Below are 22,373 nucleotides of genomic sequence, written 5' to 3'. Positions count from 1 at the left end.
AGTGATAGAAATGGAGTAAAACCCATTCCATTGACTAAGACTTTTTGTTTTTTTGGCTAAAGTTTTGTTATAATGTATGTAGACCACCAGTCAACAACACCATAATGTAGACCACCGGTCAATTATACCATAATTTCTAAATGTTTCTCCCTGCCCAGCATCACAGACTTCAAATTAAATTACCAAATTACCCCACTTTTTTTGACTTGCTAAAATTTTCACCTACGTAAAAGCAAACTACCACTGGATATCTAAGTTTAAAAAACTAGAACTATTCAGTACTAGTTTCATGCAGTTGTTATATTTTCTTTCTAATTAATTATGCAAAGTATAATTCAAAACAGTTTAAAAGTATTAGTACAAAAACCAAGTTAGCAGAATACATCTGGATTTAAAGGTCTTAAAATTCACACAATATTTTCTTGTCGTGATACAATTTTTTTTTAATTATATGTGAGAAGATGAATAAGCATGTGTGTATTTATAAACAACACAAAATCTTAATATCACCGAGTAAGATGATTGGTCACCTTCTTCACAACCATGTAGTATTAATGTAGCAATAGATCCATTTGAAATGCAAGGAAATAAATGCCCATGCAAAAAACAAATAAGACAAAGTTCATCAAGATGTTCAAATCATTCATTACAAAAACACTGTAATGGAGGTATTTAAAGTGCATCTATATTTGTGACTATGACTTTCTGGATATCGGAGACTTTGCCTCCAAATTATACTTACATCACTTATAATCTGATTTTGTCATTGGTGTAGTCCAAAAAATATTGTTAGAAATATGTGGGAAAGATCCATTGAGTACATATTTATTTCCATAATAAGTCCTAATGGAACTATGAAGGACAGCTCAGGATACAGAATATACCCAAGATAACTCAGTAGAAAAATAAGTATCTGAGTCTCACAGTTAGAAATAGAACTGTGTTTTTAACTTAGATATTCAGTGGTTGTTTGCCACTACTCATTAACAAATGTTAATTGTGGTATAATGAGACACAGGCACTTTTCATAAAAATATATCCAGATGTACTGAAATGACTGTTTTCAGCAATTTTTTTCTTGCAAATGACACATTTTCTGTAACCAAGACAGAAATCATAAAATTGAAAACCATCCCCTACTAAAATTCTGTGTGTATTTTAAACATCATATATGTGCATGAGTAAGTTCAAGAGAAATTTGGATATGTATTTTCCTATTCATTATACAATTTACAAAGGATTTTTTACATACATGATCTAATTAATCTTTGTGAGATAAACAATATTATTTATACTTTACAAGTGTGCTGAGAAAAACTGAATGAAAATAAATCACGAAATTATTAAATATTTGAATCATATAGTTGGGTAATTTCATTCCATTACTGCTGAAATAGTTAAGTTTAATAATCACAAAATGGCCGGGCGCGGTGGCTCAAGCCTGTAATCCCAGCACTTTGGGAGGCCGAGACGGGCGGATCACGAGGTCAGGAGATCGAGACCATCCTGGCTACCATGAAACATAATGAGATCCTGTCTCTACATAAAATAAAATATTAGGTAAGCATGGTGGCACGTGCCTGTAGTCCTGGCTACTTGGAAGACTGAGGTAAGAGGATCAACTGAGCCCAGGAGATTGAGGCTGCAGTGAGCTATAATCAGTGCCACTGTACTCCAGCCTTGATGACAAGGTGAGAATCCATTTTTAAGCAAACATAATAAAATAAATTTAAAAAGTAATAATAAAAAACAGGTGATATTAGTTAAGATTGCTAATTACAATTCTATTTGGATACATTTACATTTCTAGACTTGGGGAAAATATTTGAAAGTCTGAGATAATTCCTCTCTCCTACTAGTTTTTACCTTTCATCTATTAGTCATTCTAATTAATTCATGCTAATACTTTTTACTCTTTCATTCAATAAATAGTTCTACATTGTATTCTAGAGATTGCCCTGACTTTTAGAGATTTAGGAGTAAATAACCAGATATTGTTTTTGTCCTAGTATTAACTCTTAGCAAGAATACAGGTATGAAATTACCCTGAGAAGAGACTGAATAAAGACCCTGAATGATCCACATCCTAATCCTTGGGACCTTCGAATACTGTATATAATCCTACATGGCCTAACGGACTTTCTAGATGTGAGTAGGTTAAGGATCATGAGATAGAAAGGTTATCCTGAATTATTCTGGTGGGCCTGAGGTAATACAAGGGTAATTATAATATAGGAGGTGATGTGATAATGGGGACAGAGAGAGAATACATCACGTAATGCAGGATCAGAGCCAAGGAATGAGTACAGTACCCATCATAGAAAAGTCAAGAAAACAGATTCTCCCCTTGATATTCCAAAAGAAACCAGCCCTACAGCAATGTTAATTTTAAGCCAGTGAAACAGAATTTCAACCTAACATTGGTCCAACATAAAGGATCAAAATAGAAAAGGTCAAGTGGCCTGCAAAGTACTGTGAACTCTGATTTTACATTTGAGAATTTAAGAAATATACTTAAATTTTACAATTATTAATTAGAAAGACTTAAATAGAAACTTGATTTTTCTAAAACCAAGTCAATTGTTCTTACTTCTTTCCTGTGCTTTTTATTTTGACAACTTAATGTGCATTCAACGTTGTCTAGCATTCTAAAATATAATAATGTTACTCTTGCAGATAAGGATGCATGGTAAAGTGTCTGAAATAAGCAGGAAGTTTTAAAATTTATTCCATGTTAGAATAGTATAAAATATGTTTATCTACTAATGAATGATCACTTCTATTTTTCTTCCTAGCTTTATCTTAGCCAGTGTTCACCTAGTGAAAAATTATCTACTGTCCTTTATGTGAATTCAAACTCCATATGTGTACAATTGCCATACAATTGTTATGGTAGAAGTAGCCATGATATTTAGTATACAAAGAAAATGATTTTAAAAAGCACAAAATAGCCACAAAAATGTATGTCTTTATATAAATTTCAGAATTTCAGTTATCAATTTATTCCTCCATCGTGATTTATACCCAATTTTAGTCATACACTGCAGTGATTAAGCATAGAAACTTTGACTTCAGGTTTTCCAGGGTGGAATGTTGGCTTTCCTACTTACTGGGTTTGTTTTTCTATTACTGCTGTCACAAATTACAGCAAACTTAGTAGTTTGCAGGAACACAAATTTAATACCTTACAGTTCTGTAGCCTGACATGTGCTTTACTAGGCTAAAAAGTTGTTTAGAGAGCTCTGCTCTTTATAGGGGATTGTAGGGAAGAATCTATTTTGTTGCGTTTACTAGTTTCACATTCCTTGTTTGGTGTTTTTTTCCCTCCCTCTTCAAAGCCAGCAATGGCTGGTCCAGAGTTTCTCACACTGAATCACTCTGGCTCTCATACTTTTGCCTTTCTCTTCCACTTTTAAGGACCCTTGTAATTACACTGGGGCCAGGTAAAATATCCAAGATAATCTATATATTTTAATGCCAACTGATTAGTATGTTTATTTCCATCTGCATGCAGCCTTAATTTCCCTTTGCAATGTAAGGTGACATATTCTAACATGGACATTTTTTGAGTGAGTATGTATGTGGGGGGAGGATTATTCTTTCTATAACAAAAAGTGTCATTTAAAGTTATTTACATCAGAGTTTAACTTGAAGATTTGACATGATATGTGGTATTTATAAATATATCTGTAAATATTATTAGTCATAATCATTTTAAATTTGATGTAGGAATCTTTTTTGTAGTTTTTTTTATTATTATACCTTAAGTTCTGGGGTACATGTGCAGAACATGCAGTTTTGTTACATAGGTATACACGTGCCATGCTTAAATGGTAAAATTCCCTTTGACATTACATGAAGTTTTCTGCTCAGTCTTAAGAAGTAGAACTATTTAAAATTTCATGATATGTGCATAAATACTGAATTTTATAAAAGTTGTGTGTTGAGGTTTATAACATAATCATGGAACAAAACTGAATATTACAAATATAGTATTGTATATACCATAAAATCCCAGTAAAATAGCTTTTCTTTACTTGATCAATTTTCTTTCACCAACTGTTCCAAAAAATATCCCTAGGACCAAGTTCCAAGTTCTGGGGTGACTATAGGTCTTCTTTACATCCTATATACATCAAAACACACACTGATGTATCTTGAATAATACTTCTTTACCTAATTTAACATTAATGTTATGAATTTGGGTGACAGCATATAAATACAATTTTATATTTGTTTTTAAAAAGACAGATTATATAAAATTTTATTCAACTTTTACAAATGGAGACTTCATAATGTGTCTTAAAGATGTTTTTATTTAAATGCAAGTGGGATGTGATTAAAAATTGTGTGAAGGTATTATCAGAATACATTTGGACAGTGTTCCATTCCCATTTTATAATTTATAATGCAACAGTTATAAAAGCTCCTCCCCTCAACACTATGCCCCCACTTTAGGGAGAGATCAGTGACAATGTTTCATAACTTCCTTTCTTACTAAGCTATTGTGGCACAAGGAACAACTTCTAACATTTCTTTCAGGAGAAAGGAATGTTTATCACAAAGTAAAGCACCTCCTGAGTCAGCCTATTTAGGCAGATTTGCTGCCACTTTTATTGAATTCCAGAGGGTTTTATTCCTCAAGTTATTACTCTCAAATGTATGAGCAAGAAAAGGCCAGAGCCTATAGGACCTTAATGTGTCTTTTCATGTAAATGTTTACTAAAATTAAGAACAATACAGTAAGTCAAAGCAGGGTGTCTGGTGGCTTTCCATTTTTTTCTATCTCCTCGGTGTCCCCTGGTGGCTAAGAAAGATTGGAGTTCAGATCCTGTTTTTGACACCAGTTTTCGACTTTGTGTCAATAACTTAATATTTCTGGAGATTTTTTACAGTGAAGGGGCTATAATAACACTGAAATGATAATCTTGCTGTGGGTTTAAATGAAATTATCTATCAAATATTATTTTAGAGGGCCTGACCTAATGCAGGCTTTCAATGTATTATAGCTTTATTATCATTGTTTCCAATGGTTCTCTTTCTGTTCTATTACTTTCCATTTAATCTTTCTATTCTGACATAGGATTTATCTAAATTTTATCAACCTCGCTCCAAAACCAGACTCCTTATGTGATATTTACCATTGATTCCCACCTCAATTTTAAAAGTAAACAAAATAAGATATTTTGGAAAAAAATTAAGACAAATAAACAAATCAACTTTCTGTATCTTTTTTTTTTTTTTTTCTGTTTTCTTGTGGTCTGTTAGACATAAGCCCTGTCTTAGTCACACTGAAAATTGGCTTCATCGAAGTATTGCTTATATTTAAATAACTTTAATTTATCAACATAAATGAACCCAATATCAACTTAACTTGACTTAATTTTATATTATCACTGGAAGATCAAAGAATTTTTTACAAACAAGCAAATAGGAAGACCAAGTCAAATTTAGCTTATTTCCACACTAACACAAAACCTTTCCTGCAAAACATTCTGTTGCTTAAAAAGGCCAGAGCTTTTTAGATGAACATGTGTTTCCTAAATCATCCATTCCAGTGAGGAGGAGGAGGGCATAGTTCAGGGAGTAGATTTTCAATTAGCAAATTGATGCCAGATCTGGACCAAAAGAACACTTTTATATTAACATATTATGACATGAGATCTTCAATAATGAGTTGGCCAGGACCTAAATTTTATATCTCAATGAAATAGCTCACAGAATAGCATGCTACTTCCATGATTTTGATAAGCAATAATTATAGGATTGGGTTTTTAAAGTTTGTGTTAAGAGCAATACATATACTGGGCTAGAGGGGAATAAGTGAAAAGGTCTCTTGAGAAAAGCTTCACTCTATTTTGAACTTCATTATGCACTTGCCACTGATGGGAAGTTAAAAAGATTTTTTAGCTTGCAGTGAACCACAGGTTAACAGAAGATATGATATTGGCTCAATTACGTATTTTATCATCAATCCTAGTATTATGACACAGAAACAGGTGGAAGAGAATGTGGCAGCATTCATTTTTATTATAAAATTTCTGTTATTTATTGTAATATAGTGATTATTGCAAATGCCATTTCACATAGTTTAGTATTATCACTAAACGTGACATTTTCTCTAAAACAGAGTAAGGGCACAGCTAGAATTTTTTAACAGCATACTAAAATAATCATTTCTTCCCTTTTATTAAGGTGTTTTTTGTCACTCACAATGACTTAATAAAATGAATAAAACTTTGCTTCAGTCATGGAAAAAGAGCACTAATTTTAGTTTTAATTCCACAAGGAGTTATTGAGCAACCATTTGGTTCCAGTTGTATACAGGGAAGTAAACTGGCAAAATAAACAGACCATATAGTCTCCAACTCACTGTACCATCAAATCAAATATTAGCTTTGTGACACAAGTCAAATTATTTAACAGATCTAAGCTTTAATTTTCCCACATGTTAAGTATTCAATTAAAATGTATATTCAATAGGTTTTAATAATATGATAAAATGCAATGCTACGTTATAAAACACTTTTTTTAAAAAAAATTCTATTCTCCCTGTTTTCTCAACCATTCTATTATTTTGTGCTGTAATATTGATTTGGTACATGAAATGCCCCAAATGGCTATAAGGCTGTCTTCATTTCTGATTCACTGGGTCCATGGTTGAAGCATTTCACCCTTGGATACTAGATATTTTAAATCCATTGTGCCCCAAAGCATGAGGACAAAAATTACAATTTTTGAAGGAGATAATGAGGTGTGTTGGTGAAATGGGCCACATCTTTGATTCTTGAAACAATGCATTTTTGAACTGAATGAAATCCTCCACCAAATATTGACTCTTGTTTTCGGATATGCTGATACTGCATCCTGTAGATACCCCAACCTTTAGAATGTCCCCATTCTAGGGATGAAATTGAGTCTTCATCAGATCATTCAACATTTCTGTCAAGCTCACTGCTTCTGGGTGATGGCGCTCTTTGAAAGACCAGTGGATTCTACTTTTATTGGCACATTTCTTCATAATAAAATACAACATTGTGTGTATTATCCAATAACAGAAAAGACATTTTCTAAGTCTACAATGATGATGTCAGCAAAGTCAGTAGGCAGAAAAAACAAATCCATAACTGGCAGTGTGATTCTCGCTATGGGCACAACGCACTGCTCTTTCCATGACAGGAAGGATCGAATGTAATCAATGTGCCAGCTAGTAACTTGCTGAGACACATTGTGTGCACTGGTAAAAAATAACTTCCTGAGATGGAGGGTAAAGAATCCTGATTTGTATTTTTCATTGATTCCATTCTCACCATGGTGAATTTCATGCTACCAATATGATATCACTAAAAATAAAATTGAGAAGAGAGAAGTACAATTCGCTTTGGAGATCTGGCAGGAGCTAGTTACAGCACACTGTTGCGCTTGGCAGTTTGTAAGTTCAGTTGCAGCAGTAGCTATATCAAGCATAGTTAGGGGAAGACCTTTTTAAAAATATTTTTGGAGACTATCCCTGTGCTTCTCAAATAAATAAGCAACCAATTCCAGAATTCTTCTTGAGTATCACTTTCCTGGGGCATAAAGAGTATACAAAAGGGTAAATAGGGATGTATAGGGCAAATAGGAAATATCAAGAACATATAGAAAGCCTAACTACATCTAGTAGTGGATGATTTAGGATGGGACTCTAAGCAATATGACTCTAGAGCCCACCATCCAAAACCGTACCTCATTTATTTTATCAAGCCCCTATAAAATATTGAATACAATTTAATAATCCCTGAGATATATATGGATATAGAGATACATGTTAATGTATGTTTATAAAGGTGAAGCAACTTACCTGGAGTAGTATAAAAATGTATGGTTCAATACATTCCAGCACACAAGGACTTCTATGCTATACAAAACATAAGGTCCCATATTGTCAAAGTATTCTGTTTGCTGTTATGGCTACTCTGAATGCCAGGTGGGTAGGGACAAATTTGTGGCACTAGTGATTATTCTGGTGTTGCTTGTTTAGAAACGTGAAAGATAAATATATTGTGGATTAATAGAAGGGTTCAAGTTAGATTAGATAAATTTTTAAAAATAAAAGATATTGACATTTCTGAACCACAAGAAAAATGATATATTCAGCAGTTTAAATTGGGCAAATTTATATCTCTAAGATTGCTTGAAATATCTAGTGCTGGTAAAAATAACATATTACCCAGTATCTACTAGTGAAGTTTTAGTCTGAAGTATTAAACTTATCCTAAATAAATACAATTCCCCTTTGGTTTTAGACTCTTTACAAACTTCTGAAATGCTCCTTTAGTAAATCATGCTACATTATTATTCATCCAAACTCACAAAGCTAAAGGAAAAAAAAAAAATTAGAACACCAAAGGACCGAAATTGGTCAAATAGGTTCACAGAGACTTTTATTCCATACTAAATACAATGTTCTAACACTCCTTAACAATTGGTCACCTTCCTTTCTGCCCTCTGTCTGCATTGTGAAATTTGAACTGTGTGATCTGTCTTTGTCTTGAGTTATTGGCTGTGAATTGTGTTCATTTTAGTGGCAACTGATAGACCATGGAGGGGCTGCAGCCAGTAGATGCACCTCTGTGGGGGAACTGCAAAGATGAGGGAGTGACCTGAGTTGTTAATTACATTCCTGAGAGCAGAGGACAGAGCTCCTGGTTGATGACAAAAGCTTTTCCCTGATTTTCTAGAAGTTAATCCAATTAGGTAAGACCTTGCCTTTGCAATATTGTTAGACCTAGGAAGAAAGTACAGACAACTCTTAGAGTATTACAGAAGCCAACATGTGATACAGAAAGTCTGAAAATTATCAAAACAATGACATGGGACTTACATGCATTATTAATTTCCCTTAGGCTCAAGCATTATTAATTTGGAAGTAGTCTTGAAGTTCATCACTTAATAATACAAATAAGACATTTATTGTCAATTCTGAGCATTAGAGAAAAAAATGGCAACATGATAGGATACTACTTGTAAAGCTGGGATACTACTTATAGGCGTTAGCTTCTTCACAATATAAAGTAAAATACACTTTTAATTAAAATCATTTTAACATAGGAAAATGCACTTCTTTCATGTTTTAAGAATAGAAACAAAAGATACCCTCAAAAATATTATTGATTTTTTCTACTATGTGATTTCTTGATTATAATTTTGATTTATTCATATAATTTTATGTCATTGTATTAAATGTCAAAATTTCAAATGTGGGTCACTTTTACTACAGGAATAAAATTGAATTGATTAATATTATTTTTACTGAAGAAGTAGGAATGTAAAAGCAGGCACTGCAATTGTTGACATGTAATCAATGTTTCAGAAACAGAGCTTATGTTTGGAAAAAAAAGAAAGCAGTAATTTTGTATGAAAATTTAGAAAAGTGGTGAGAATAAGTTATGTATTTTATTTTAGATTGTTTTTCAAGAATGGAAAATGTTTTTCACAATTCTCATATTTCGCTTTGTAATTGATACTGGTATATAAGCAACATGTTAACTTTAGCCATGAAAAGGGTATGAATAAACATGCCTATTTACATATGTATATTTATTTGTATATTTGTGTTTGTGTTATATATGTTTACTTTTATTATTATTTTAGCATAATTTCAGAGCAAAAATAATTGCCAAATGCATAGTACAAATATCCCAATTTGATTTCCAACAGTAAATATTCTGTGATTTAAGAAATATATGATGCTATTTCTAAAACTATAAGCTGCTTAGGAAATGAGAATCCAATGAAACAAACAAATCATTATTACTTTGGGCTTTCAGGGTAGCTGTGCTAATAAATCATTATTTTATTTGTATTATGTGTTCCAATTTCTTTTTATTTTCATGTTCTCTATGTTCATTTACATTCTTCTGCATCAAGGAAGAAAATAAACTAAAATACTCCACAAATATTTATTATACTTGCTTCCAATCATCCACTTAACTTTCTTTCCTCTTTGCTCCTGTAATTGTTAGGTTCAAAAATCTGCCTTAAATATGCTGACTATATATCATAATAAGTTAATATTTTCACCCTCATATCTTTGACTCAATATTTTTGCATCATATTTATCTAGTCATTTGAAGTTATTACTCTAACTGCTGAACAACTTCCATAAACATAAAATCTTACTGGAAAATAGAATGAAACAGTCAGCTGGTTAAGTTAGGTCTGTCTTCATTGTTCCCAAGAATGACATTATAGTCTTTATTTTATTTTATTTTTTTATTTTACCAGCACTGTCATAGTTTCCTTCCTCATTTACATTTGTACAAATCTCAAGTCCTGCTGTCACTATGAGGTTTCACTAACATGAGTTCAAACTATTTTCTTCCATTTTGCATGAATAAAATATATGGAGCAGTTTGACATTTGCTTATATACCTTTGTATAGTTCTTTTTCTCCTATGCATTCCTTGTTACTGGATTAATGCTATTAGCGCTGGTTTCTCGTGGAATAACTTCAATGTTAAGATTTATTTATTCAGATAACACTTATTCTGCACCAAATAATGAATCCCATAGCGAACTAAACATATAAATAAGGTACAGTTTCTGAGCTCAAGAAGCTTATAATCTAATAAAATATCATTTTAAGTATCTTATTATTATCAGATAGAAACTAAATGAGTGTACAGAAAGAAGTAAGTAAATCAGTTGATGTTTGCAAGATTAAAAAAATGTATATTAAGGCTTATGTCTAAATATAAGATATCAGAAAAACATATGAACATAGGGATAAAATATTTTGGATTTTGCATGGAGATGAATTTATTCAGAAAAGAGCATATATATATTCATCCTTTATTTCTGAAATAAGTGTATATACCTTAAGTTTTCTGAAACCTTAAGTGGGAGTTTTGCTTGACTTACAACATCAACTGTGGGACATCTCAGAAATTGCTGTTAGAAAAGACACTTATGATAAAATTAGGGCTTTTTCTGGGTGACTTCTGGGAGGACTGAAGGAATCAAGAGCTTGTATTGAGTCGAATGATGTCAGAGTATCTCAGTAAATGTTCTCTCTGGAGAGGGCAGACTAGGGTCAAGGTAAACTGTAATTAGTAAGTAGGCATCTGTCAATCATTCATATTATCCCTGAGAGGAAATATTTATTGTTTTGTGTCTTAGAAAATGTTTACATTTTATATTGTTGTTTGCTCAGTCAGGATCATAGAGTGCTCCTGGTGTCTTTTCCTGTCCCAGTCACAGAGTGATCTTTTCTGATTGAATGTTCTGTAGATCTAACTTCAATAGGAGAACACCGAAGTCTAGCTGAAGTATTAGGGCAGCTCCTGAATGTCAGGGGCTGCTTTTCTCCTTCTCAGTAATGGAGCTTAAGGGAGTAAAATCATTTTTATTTTGATTGCTAGAAGCTGTACGTGGATCACACTGCATATGAAACATCAGGATGCTCAAAAGTGAATCGGGTCGGGCGCGCTAGCTCATACCTGTAATCCCAGCATTTCGGGAGGCCGAGGCGGGCAGATCACTTGAGGTGGGGAGTTCGAGACCAGCTGGGCCAACATGATGACACCGCATCTCTACTGAAAATACAAAAATTAGCCGGGTATGATGGCGTATGCCTGTAATCCCAGCTACTCGGGAGGCTGAGGCATGAGAATCACTCGAACCCGGGAGGCGGAGGTTGAAGTGAGCCGAGATGGCACCACTGCACTCTAGCCTGGGTGACAGAGCAAGACTTAGTCTCAAAAGTAAATAAATAAATAAAATAAACAGTAAAAAGACATAGTGAATCGGACTTTATCTTGGAGACACAGATAGAAGATTATTTTGGCGATGGTTAAAAAAGACATTTAAGAATATATTAGAAATATATATAATTCATGAGTAATTGGTTATATTAATGTTATTACTGTAATTTTATTTTATTTTTGTTAAATATTGGGTAAAAGTCAGAGATTCATTATAATTTTAAGACTTTATAACATAATTGTATATTTACAAAACTTTCTTCTTACAGACTTTTACACAAACTTGTTCAAGATGTGGAAACAACTAGCAATGGATTCAACAGCTCAGATTTAATACATTTTCTGTTATGGTATATTATAACATAGATTTAGACATTGAAAATGAGTTTCGTCCTAAAGGCATATTGCTGTTTTGATGCTTGAAAAAAATCTGCCATTGCATTATGTAGTGTGGCTTATTATTCTAACATTTGGAATGAGAAAACTGAGGCAGAAGGCTATTACATGTTTTGCCTGAAGACTTGATAAAATGCAAAAACCTATTACTGTTATGTTTTATATGCTGAGCTCTGTTCCACAGTTTCAGTTATTAAAAGAAAAGATTTTCAAAACTATTACTAATTTTTAATGACAGCTAGTTGAATTAGTAAAATGAACAAATAGTTATGTGACTATACAACCATAAGTAAATATTTCCCTGTGCTCAATTTTTTATATGTACAGAAGCAGCATAATGAGAAAGCATATTCAAAATCATGCACATTATTTATTTTCTTTGATAGGATATATATAACTTTACATTTTAATATTTTTCACCATCCATTAAGTATCTTGTGTTTGAAATCTTAGAACAAGTGATCACGTTTTGCTAGATACCGTGATTTGAAGATGAATATTTTCACATTTTACCTTTTTTCAGCCTGTGTGCACCTGTATTTTTCCAATGGCTGTCATGCAATGGTCTTTTTTTTATTATTATTTATTTATTATTATTATACTTTAAGTTGTAGGGTACATGTGCATAACATGCAGGTTTGTTACATATGTATACTTGTGCCATGTTGGTCTGCTGCACCCATCAACTCGTCATTTACATCAGGTATAACTCCCAATGCAATCCCTCCCCCCTCCCCCCTCCCCCCTCCCCATGATAGGCCCCGGTGTGTGATGTTCCCCTTCCTGAGTCCAAGTGATCTCATTGTTCAGTTCCCACCTATGAGTGAGAACATGCGGTGTTTGGTTTTCTGTTCTTGTGATAGTTCATGCAATGGTCTTTAACCTGTGTCTGCAAAAGGCTTGAGAACAGAATCAATACTGCATTGTTTTCAAATTGAACCATCTTAGAATTTTTTTTCATGTCATGTTAACTATAAAAATATTTTAAAAGTTTTCCTTTGTGCTCTACCATTTGTTTGTATTTTCTAATTACCACAAAAAATTGATAAAATACCCAAAGTCTAAAATTTACCGATAATTTAAATGTTTTACACATGTTGTCTGACCTAGAATATTTAATTAAAGCACAGTTTTCATTTTTAAGTTGCATTTTTAGTTTTGTTTGTTTATTTGTTATAGGCATGTAGTTATATTATGCCACTGCTCTACATTCATTCAGCCTTTCTTTCTGTGGTGATAAGTTTCCTAGTCTCTGACCTCCCAATGTTTTTGCTACAGGCATTGGAAATACATAAAAATGTATCATAGATTTCTGCTTTATTTTAAAGGTTTAGAAGAATCGACTCTCACAAACAATTTCAATCACTGTATCTGGCAGAAGCTGTTAGCTCTTTAAGGCAAAGATTGTCTTCACATTCCTAAGACTTATTATAATGCCCACCTTATTGCAGATGTTCTTTGTATAATGTATTTAAAACAGTGAATGAAACAAAAAATTGATAATTTTCAAAATTATCTCTGATAAATATTTAATTTACATATAAACAATTTAAATGCAAAATTACATTTCAAGATAATTGATAATGTTGTGTTTGATTTTCTAAAAATCAGTAGATTTAATTACAATTAATTAATATTAATACTAATTTTGTGCTAATGGTGCAATATTTGACTCATACTAATGAAAACTCCAGTAGAAAATAAGGAAAAGGAATATTGAACACCCACAAGCATGAAGCATATAAACATAGATTAAATCATCTACATGAGAATAAATTACTTTGTTTTGCCTCTAACCCCATTTGCAATCCAGTCTCTTAGTCAGTAAATGTAATCATTATTCATCATATTTTTTAATCCAGTAAACTGAAAAATATTTTATTAATTTACCCCTACATACATCTAAACATATTAGCAAGTTTTAATATCATATTTCCAAAATGTATCAAATGCATCTTCTTCATTACACATCACTACCATCATTTAATCTACCCAGACTGTACTCCTTCCTAAGAAACACGAATGGTCCACTAAGGTGCAAATTAAGAAATAAAGTGTTTCTTTTTTTTTTTTTTTTTTTTTTTTGAGATGGAGTCTAGCTCTGTCACCCAGGCTGGAGTGCAGTGGCACGATCTCGGCTCACTGCAAGCTCTGCCTCCCAGGTTCACGCGCTTCTCCTACCTCAGCCTCCCAAGTAGCTTGAACCACAGGCGCCCACCACCATGCCCAGCTAATTTTAAGTTTTTTATTTAAAAATGCATCAATAAATTTCCATTGAATTTATAGTAACATTTAGATCCCTAACCATAATCAACACAGATCCTCTGTCTGCTTCTAAAATCTCATCTTATTTCACTCATCCTTTTCGCTACTGCTCAGGCACAGGAGTGTTTCTAGTTTATTTAATAAACCAATTTCAAACAAATGTTTATAGAAATGAAAGCAGATTCCAATGCAATTTATTATTTTTATTTTCAATTTTTGTGGGTACATAGTAGGTATGCATATCTGTGGGTTACATGAAATATTTTGATACAGGCATGCAATGGATTATAATCACATCAGGCTTAATGGTATATTCATTATCTCAAACATTTATCTTTTCTTTGTGTTACACAAACAATTCAATTATACACTTACTTATTTTAAAATGTATAATTAATTTTTTTTTTTGCTATAGTCACCCAGATGTACTAGCAAATACTAGGTGTTATTCATTCTTTCTTTTGTTGGACCCATTAGCCATCCTTAACTTCTAAAACCCTCGTCACATGTCCCTTCCTAGCCCCTGATAACCATCTTTCTACTCTCTATCTCCATAAGTTAATTTTTTTAGCTCCCACAAATGAGTAGGAACACAAGTTTGTATTCCCGTGCCTTCCTTATTTCACTTAAATATAATGACCTCCAGTTCCATCCATGTTGTTGCAAATGACAGGATTTAATTCCCTATTATGGCTGAAGAATATACCATTGTGTATATGTACCACACTTTTGTTATCCCTTCATCTGTTGATGGACACTTACCTTGCTACCAAATTTTGGCTAATGTGAATAGTGCTACAATAAGCATGGTAGAGTGGGTATCTCTTTATTATAGTAATTTCCTTTCCTTTGTTTATATACCAAGAAGCAGGATTGCTGGATCATATGGTATCTCTAATTTTAATTTTTAGAGGAACCTACAAACTGTTCTCCATAGTAGTTGTACTAATTTACATTCCCACAGCGTATGAGGATTCCTTTTTCTCCATATCCTCACCAGTATTTGTTATTGCCTGGCTTTTGGATAAAGCCATTTTTAACTGGAGTGAGATGATATCTCACTGTAGTGTGGATTTGCATTTCTCTGCTGATCATGGTGTTCAGCACATTTTCTTTTTATTATTATTATTATTATATTTCAAGTTCTAGGGTACATGTGCATAACGTGCAGGTTTGTTACATATGTATACTTGTGCCGTGTTGGTGTGCTGCACCCATCACCTCGTCAGCACCCATCAACTCGTCATTTACATCAGGTATAACTCCCAATGCAATCCCTCCCGCCTCCCCCCTCCCCGTGATAGGCCCCGGTGTGTGATGTTCCCCTTCCCAAGTCCAAGTGATCTCATTGTTCAGTTCCCACCTATGAGTGAGAACATGCGGTGTTTGGTTTTCTGTTCTTGCGATAGTTTACTGAGAATGACGGTTTCCAGCTGCATCCATGTCCCTACAAAGGACGCAAACTCATCCTTTTTTATGGCTGCATAGTATTCCATAGTGTATATGTGCCACATTTTCTTAATCCAATCTGTCACTGATGGACATTTGGGTTGATTCCAAGTCTTTGCTATTGTGAATAGTGCCACAATCAACATACGTGTGCATGTGTCTTCATAGCAGCATGATTTATAATCCTTTGAATATATACCCAGCAATGGGATGGCTGGGTAATATGGTACTTCTAGTTCTAGATCCTTGAGGAATCGCCATACTGTTTTCCATAATGGTTGAACTAGTTTACAATCCCACCAACAGTGTAAAAGTGTTCCTATTTCTCCACGTCCTCTCCAGCACCTGTTGTTTCCTGACTTTTTAATGATTGCCATTCTAACTGGTGTGAGATGGTATCTCATTGTGGTTTTGATTTGCATTTCTCTGATGGCCAGTGATGATGAGCATTTTTTCATGTGTCTGTTGGCTGTATGAATGTCCTCTTTTGAGAAATGTCTGTTCATATCCTTTGCCCCCTTTTTGATGGGGTTGTTGGTTTTTTTCTTGTAAATTTCTTTGAGTTCTTTGTAGGTTCTGGATATTAGCCCTTTGTCAGATGAGTAGATTGCAAAAATTTTCTCCCATTCTGTAGGTTGCCTGTTCACTCTGATGGTAGTTTCTTTTGCTGTGCAGAAGCTCTTTAGTTTAATTAGATCCCATTTGTCAATTTTAGCTTTTGCTGCCGTTGCTTTTGGTGTTTTAGACATGAAGTCTTTGCCCATGCCTATGTCCTGAATGGTACTACCTAGGTTTTCCTCTAGGATTTTTATGGTATTAGGTCTAACATTTAAGTCTCTAATCCATCTTGAATTAATTTTCGTATAAGGAGTAAGGAAAGGATCCAGTTTCAGCTTTCTACTTATGGCTAGCCAATTTTCCCAGCACCATTTATTAAATAGGGAATCCTTTCCCCATTTCTGGGTTTTCTCAGGTTTATCAAAGATCAGATGGCTGTAGATGTGTGGTATTATTTCTGAGGACTCTGTTCTCTTCCATTGGTCTGTATCTCTGTTTTGGTACCAGTACCATGCTGTTTTGGTTACTGTAGCCTTGTAGTATAGTTTGAAGTCAGGTAGCGTGATGCCTCCAGCTTTGTTTTTTTGACTTAGGATTGTCTTGGTGATGCAGGCTCTTTTTTGGTTCTATACGAACTTTAAAGCAGTTTTTTCCAATTCTGTGAAGAAACTCATTGGTAGCTTGATGGGGATGGCATTGAATCTATAAATAACCTTGGGCAGTATGGCCATTTTCACGATATTCATTCTTCCTATCCATGAGCATGGTATGTTCTTCCATTTGTTTATGTCCTCTTTTATTTCACTGAGCAGTGGTTTGTAGTTCTCCTTGAAGAGGTCCTTTACATCCCTAGTAAGTTGGATTCCTAGGTATTTTATTCTCTTTGAAGCAATTGTGAATGGAAGTTCATTCCTGATTTGGCTCTCTGTTTGTCTGTTACTGGTGTATAAGAATGCTTGTGATTTTTGCACATTAATTTTGTATCCGGAGACTTTGCTGAAGTTTCTTATCAGTTTAAGGAGATTTTGGGCTGAGACAATGGGGTTTTCTAAATATACAATCATGTCATCTGCAAACAGGGACAATTTGACTTCTTCTTTTCCTAACTGAATACCCTTGATTTCTTTCTCTTGCCTGATTGCCCTAGCCAGAACTTCCAACACTATGTTGAATAGGAGTGGTGAGAAAGGGCATCCCTGTCTTGTGCCAGTTTTCAAAGGGAATTTTTCCAGTTTTTGCCCATTCAGTATGATATTGGCTGTGGGTTTGTCATAAATAGCTCTTATTATTTTGAGATACGTTCCATCAATACCGAATTTATTGAGAATTTTTAGCATGAAAGGCTGTTGAATTTTGTCAAAGGCCTTTTCTGCGTCTATTGAGATAATCATGTGGTTTTTGTCTTTGGTCCTGTTTATATGCCAGATTATGTTTATTGATTTGTGTATGTTGAACCAGCCTTGCATCCCAGGGATGAAACCAACTTGATCATGGTGGATAAGCTTTTTGATGTGCTGCTGGATCCAGTTTGCCAGTATTTTATTGAGGATTTTTGCACTGATGTTCATCAGGGATATTGGTCTAAAATTCTCTTTTTTTGTTGTGTCTCTGCCAGGCTTTGGTATCAGGATGATGTTGGCTTCATAAAATGAGTTAGGGAGGATTCCCTCTTTTTCTATTGATTGGAATAGTTTCAGAAGGAATGGTACCAGCTCTTCCTTGTACCTCTGGTAGAATTCAGCTGTGAATCCATCTGGTCCTGGACTGTTTATGGTTGGTAGGCTATTAATTATTGCCTCAATTTCAGAGCCTGTTATTGGTCTATTCAGGGATTCAGCTTCTTCCTGGTTTAGTCTTGGGAGAGTGTAAGTGTCCAGGAAATTATCCATTTCTTCTAGATTTTCTAGTTTATTTGTGTAGAGGTGTTTATAGTATTCTCTGATGGTAGTTTGTATTTCTGTGGGGTCAGTGATGATATCCCCTTTATCATTTTTTATTGTGTCTATTTGATTCTTCTCTCTTTTCTTCTTTATTAGTCTTGCTAGCGGTCTATCAATTTTGTTGATCTTTTCAAAAAACCAACTCCTGGATTCATTGACTTTTTGGAGGGTTTTTTGTGTCTCTATCTCCTTCAGTTCTGCTCTGATCTTAGTTATTCCTTGCCTTCTGCTAGCTTTTGAATGTGTTTGCTCTTGCTTCTCTAGTTCTTTTAATTGTGATGTTAGAGTGTCAATTTTAGATCTTTCCAGCTTTCTCTTGTGGGCATTTAGTGCTATAAATTTCCATCTACACACTGCTTCAAATGTGTCCCAGAGAGCACACTTTCATATACCTGTTTGTGATTTGTATATCTTATTTTGCAAAATATCTATGAGATCTTTTGTCCATTTAAAAATTAGATTATTCAAGTTTTTACTATGGAGTTGTTTAAGCTCCTTATATATTCTGGTTATTAATCTTTTATCAAATGGGTAGTTTGCAAATATCTTCTCCCATTCTGTGGGTTGTTTTCACTTTGTTGATCATTTTCTTTGCTGTGCAGAAGTTTTAAACTCGATGTGATCACATTCCTTCATTTTTCCTTTGGTTACCTGTGGTTATGGGGTATTACTCACTAAATCTTTGCTCACTCCAATGTCCTGAAGAGTTTTTCCAATGATTTATTGCAGTAGTTTCATAGTATAAGGTCTTAGATTTATGTCCTTAATCTATTTTGATTCGATTTTTTAATATGGTGAGAGACAGGAGTCTAGTTTCATTCTTCTGCATATGGATATCCTTTTCCCCTCACCATTTATTGAAGAGACTGTCCTTTCCCCAATGTATATTCTTGGCACCTGTGTCAAAAATGAGTTCACTGTAAGTGTATGGATTTATTTTTGGGTTCTCCTGGTATTTGATATGGTATTTGATTGGTAATCAATCACATTTACAGAGGAAAAGTAATGTCCAGATTGACTGATGGACTTGACCAAGGTTTCTCAGAGAGTAAACAGTGAACTGAGATTTAACCACAAAGGAACAATATTTGCAGCCATTACTCTTTTTGAATTTAACCAAATTAATTCATAAGAGACAATCAAAATTCAGTATTATTATATGAGAAGATTTACTTTATGATACTCTACTATTTCTCAGGTAATATTAATGAGAGTTTTATTTGATACATGTTGAAAATTTAGCAATAGAATAACTTGAAACATAAATATTATTTACTTTTCTTTCTCCCTTTTAGAGGCAGATGCGCCCTAATAATAGAATGTCTATTAATAATGCCTTATGTCTTCACCCTACTTCTATCTGTACACTAATGTTTCAAATTGTGTCTAGTCATTATTTTCAATAGTTTTTTTGTAGTTTATTTAAATTTAGCAAGAACAAAGCTAAAGTTACATCTTTGGCCCAAACAACTATTTCAAAGATTTCTTATTTAAGGTAATAATTTTGCAATCCACTCAGTTGTGCAAAAAGAAACCTCTAGCACTTCAAATAGATTTGTTAATAACATATGGATATCTTATTTAGTGGAAGTTATTCTTAATGCCTTTGCCATTTCTTTTTAGAAAATCAATCACTCTCTGACCAAATTCTATATATGAAATGTGTCTTATGTCTGTCTTTCTTCCCTGTGCCTAGTCATATTTTAAGAATATGATATATTTCCTAAACTTCAATTTTTCATTTAAAATTGTCATAATTTTTTAAAACAACATTCCTCCCATATAGTTATGTACTTATATTGTGTTTTTCATTTTTTATTAGATAAATATATTTTGTTAAGTAGAGTATTTAGAATGTAAATGTTACAATACATTGTTATAAGCAATGGAAATTCATCTCAAATGACATAAAGGATGGAGAAATTGTGAAGCCTTTACTACTTTCAATTTAAAGAATAATATTCATCCTGTATACTTACAACCTCTGTTCCCACTCCTTCTAACCAAGACAAATACCTACTCATTTCTTTCCAGGGAAGATAGATTCCTGAGTTTATTAGGTATAGGAACACAGCAAAAATATTTAGTCCCTTTATTTTTCTCTTCTGCATAGAGATAAGATAGTTCTTCTCTATTATCAATATACCATAAGAGTCACAGGAGCACAATCTCATTTGAAGGAAGATTCCATGGAGTTTTGAGTAATGTATTCAAATCAAATGGACATTAAGGATGTGGTTCATTAGCCAGAAACCTTGAAAAAGAGACTAGGAGTGGACTAACTGAAATAAGAACTAAAACATGAATGGTTTGGGAATAAACATGATAAATTGGTAATGGTCATGTCAAATTTAAGTCACCTGTAAAATTCAGGTGGACGTATTTGGGATGATGTTTCATATCTAGGTTAAAAAGTTGAATTTTCTGAATTAGGTAAGTTTGGACAAAAGTAATAGGTAGAATGTTGCAGAAAAAGTCAGAAAATGTTATCGTAGGGGTTACTACAGGGTAAATCGTTTCTTTTAGGTGAAGGAGAAACTGATTCCTAGAAACAGGGCTGCACACAATAGGGCATTAGTTATACATAAAGTATGCATGGAACTGAGTGAAGTTCTGGCCACATGGTCTCTGGCAATTAACCTTGAGCCAAAGGAGTCTGTAAAATATAAGTTGATGCCCCTTGACCTTAAACTTTAGATGCACAACTAAATATTGTAAGAAAGAGTGAGGTGAGATCTCTGTAAGTGTACAGTAAATATGATGTTTTCTAATCTCAGTCTGTAGTAAGATTCTTTAGAGTAAAGCTGTTATACAGAATATTGATGTGTGGTTTGTTCATTTTCAGCAACTTCTGAACAGTTAACAGGCACCAGGTAAGCTGTTTCCAAATCTGTAATAGACATGTTCATATGTATTACAAGACCCAGGTAGCTTGATTCTCTAGCAGGAATAAATTCCCTAGTTTCAATAAAATAAAAAATGGAATTAAAAAGTTTACTGAACATTACTTAAGGCTGAAGTGATTAAAGATATGCTTTTAAAATGCCTCCTTTTAAATTAATGCATTGGATACTGTTAGTGGAACTGTAATAAAAATTGCAATTTATCTTCCTTAAGTTACTCAGAATGAGAAATCATATGTACACACTTAGACTTAAATGTAGTTCAACCCATGTTTTCTTAGTGAATTGGGCTACATTTTGTAATATTTTGTGATCAGCACTATTAGAACATCAGGCAACTTTATTAAAAATATTTATCAGAGGTAGATATGGGAAATTATATTATAGCTAATTATATAAAGAAAATATATATTTTGAACTATTTTGAGTCCAAAATGATTTCTTTATATGTCTTCTTAGTTAATTTTCAAATTAAATACATCTGGGGAAAAGCTAAAACATTTATTTCATGAATAAACATATTATTTGCATATAATAAAATAATTGCTAAATTGATGCATCTAATTAAAGCTCAATTAACTTTACTAGTAAAATATAAAGCTATTTATAAATAGTATAGAATACAACCCTTACAATAAAGAAAAAATATTTCTCAAAAAATAATGTATTCACTTACACAGTAATAACATTTATTTTCTATAATTAGCTTCTATTTAAAGATCCAACTACTATATAAGAAATGAAGTAGGTTCCAACATAGCACTATGCTATCATAGTAACTTTAAAGTGAATGGTTGCTACTGAGATAATGGAATAGTATCTGGGATAAGCACATTAGGTTTTAACAAAATGAAGTAAACATGGCAAGCAATAGCTCAGAAGTCACAGCATTAATGAAAGATGTACGCTTTAATTATCAGCGCAATTATTAGTAAAACGTCCTCAGTAGGAATAAGCAAATATAATTACAATATCTGTGTGATTTAAGAGGATGAAAAGACAAGCAACGGGCTGGAAGAAAATCTTTACAAAACATATATCTGATAAAGGACTGCTATCTCCAACATACAAGTAATTCCTCATGCTCAATAATAAGAAAACAAAAAACAAGTAAAAGA

The 22,373-nt window shown here is 33.2% G+C and overlaps 1 long non-coding RNA gene across 2 annotated transcripts in view; it reads left to right on the top strand.

Annotated features, from left to right (window-relative positions):
- Positions 1–22,373, top strand: part of LOC103879035 — a 75,263-nt gene that overhangs the window by 43,715 nt on the left and 9,175 nt on the right. For both annotated transcript variants that reach the window (XR_001896820.3, XR_004179439.1), the window contains exon 4: positions 21,198–21,225. This is a non-coding gene — a long non-coding RNA (uncharacterized LOC103879035). The remainder of the gene's footprint in view (positions 1–21,197; positions 21,226–22,373) is intronic.

Source organism: Papio anubis, chromosome 1 (assembly GCF_008728515.1).
Source record: "Papio anubis isolate 15944 chromosome 1, Panubis1.0, whole genome shotgun sequence".
In the NCBI taxonomy this organism is placed as follows: domain Eukaryota; kingdom Metazoa; phylum Chordata; class Mammalia; order Primates; family Cercopithecidae; genus Papio; species Papio anubis.
The sequence above is the reverse complement of the archived record's forward strand: the minus strand, read 5'-3'. Positions and strand labels throughout refer to the sequence as shown.